The following is a 2,571-nucleotide window of genomic DNA, read 5'->3' on the forward strand; positions in this document are numbered from 1 at the left end:
TGAATATTGCATCTGACTTCTTTTTATTATTTTTAATTTCTATTTACCTAGTTGTAGCTTGGGGAGAAAATAGGGCGCTGCTACTACGTGATGATAGTAGTAGCGTTGGTAGCAAAAGAGGCGCTACTACTAAGTATTTTAGCTGCAGCGCTTGTTTAGAAGCGCGCTATTGTTAAATAATAGCTGTAGCGCCCTAGCAGTAGCGTGGGTGCCCGCGCTACTAATAGCCAAAAAACCAGCGCTACTGGTAAGGGTTTTCCTAGTGGTGTCTGCAGTCAGCAGCTGATAGAGCTAGCCTGTACATGATCGACAGGCTTTCAATTAGTAGCGGCAATACAACACCATATTTTCCAGCCAGTTCACTTTCCCAATTTATATATCCTGGTTATGGTGTACCCCTTTTATGTACACTACGATCTGCCTAGTTGTTGTGTGCTCTTGTTATCATGGTTTGCAATAAACTCTCTATACAGTATATTATGAACCTATCATCTGCCAACTATCCTTACTTCCAAGGCCTATTTTTTTGTGTATTTTTGCCATATTATATTAATGCACGCACCATATTACAGCACACATGGGCTCTCTCATCAGAATCCAGTGATAGCACACAAGGGTTTACAAGGTGCCCCATATTAGAATATGCTCTGCATTACAAAGATAATCTCACTACTATTTATGTTTTCATGCTTCTCAGATATTATACGTAATCACAACGAATATCAGAATCCGCGCATCAGAAGAATATTGTGGAACACTACAATGACCTACAAAATTGGCACCAAGGCATTAAGTGCCATTCTGGATGCAATGAAACTCATACGCTCCCCACCTATAGATTCTTGTTCAGAATATCATCCTAATGACTATTCTGACCTCGAGGAGTCAAAGGCAGATGGCGTATCCTATTCACCCATTGAGGTGCCTGTTCTAATTTGGCAAGGTTTTATTAATTGTGCGTATCTTGCATAAGGTGTCTTGCATTTCTTCTACTTTGTTGCACCGCCATCTGCTTAGTTTACTCATCATATATGTCAAGATGCCATGCCCATCCATTATCAATACATATTTCATCTGTCATCATACCATTTTTCCACTCAAATGATGTTCTTGTGCACCAGACATCAAAAAGGAAGAGGGTAATTGCCAAACTTGAAGGAGCGTCAGCAAAGTCCTTGAAAACGTGTTGGTGCCGGAGAAATCAGACAGCACCCCACTTATATTGGCTCTACAACCAATGACACAAAACATAGGACTGACTCCAGCAGACTGTACCCATACTTCACTGCCACACCACTAGCCCCACCATACAAGACCTGCACTCCAGCAAAAGGTATGCCGATTTCAATTGCCATAGCATCAGCCGTACCACAGAAAAATCCCACTCCAGCAAAAAGTACAGCAAGTCCACCGGCCGAAGACCTATCCCAACTGCAGAGACGACCAATTCCTATAGATTGGAACCCCATTTCAGTTATTCCTAGTTTAAAAGACAATGCTTTCAATGTTGTTAGGGACTACGTGCATATATTCCCATCATGGGAAGATTATAGCGAAGACAACCACCATTTTCACATCTTCCTGTCCCACTTATGTGTAAGTGCTAGTATTCATGGTGATTATTTTCCTGTTTTCCGCTGATTGAACACATCATTGATTTACATTACATTGTTGTAAGTAGGCGAGGGTCAATCTGGATAGTCATGACGAGCAAAGATTGCTTGCGCTTTTCAAGGAAGCGTTGCAGCAGTATCGGTGTCATCTGAGGAAATCACACTTTGATGGCAAGTCTATAAACGAATTTCCGGTGAAGTCTCATATGCTAAATTTAGAAGACATTGAATGGAAAAACCTTGTTATGCACTAGTCTCGTTCCCAGGATGAGGTATTGTCTATGATATAACTTCTACTTTTCCGCATGTGCCTTATGGATCTCTTTTGTAGGAAATGTGCTCGAAGAAGAATTCCGGTTTAAAAAGGACAACAGGATATCGCAAATATGCTGCCCGCTGCTTTGCTCTTGTTAGTACCTGTTGTCCTGTATCACTGTATTTGCATTCATACATGGTTCATTATGTGACAGTAGTATGCATGATAGCTTGCTTATAAATTGTTCGCTCCAAATTATCTGATCTGTATGAATGGTTACATTAGTGTAGAATATATCCAATGCCAACGAATTTTTTTAGCTCTACATTGTTCTTGTAAGTACCTGCTGTCCTTTATCAGTGTACTTATACTGACAGCTAGTTGTTCATGTACCATCATTCTGCAGCTTATTTTCCTTTGCCCTCCATTTTCTACACATCAGATATATATTTACTCTTACCATAAGGTTGGATAACACCGATGGTACTGAAGAAGTTTAGCTCTGCATTGCTCTTGGCTGTACCTTTTGCCTGTATCACTGTACTTACATTTATAGCTACTTGGTTATGTAGCATCACTCTTCATCTTATCTTAAATATTCTCCATTTTTTCTTATATTATCACATCCATATTTACTCTTAACAAAATGTATAATAAAGGCAATGCTTATGAAGAAGATTCTATTGTAAACTTCTTGAATCC

Source organism: Triticum dicoccoides, chromosome 3A, assembly GCF_002162155.2.
Source record: "Triticum dicoccoides isolate Atlit2015 ecotype Zavitan chromosome 3A, WEW_v2.0, whole genome shotgun sequence".
Lineage (NCBI taxonomy): Eukaryota > Viridiplantae > Streptophyta > Magnoliopsida > Poales > Poaceae > Triticum > Triticum dicoccoides.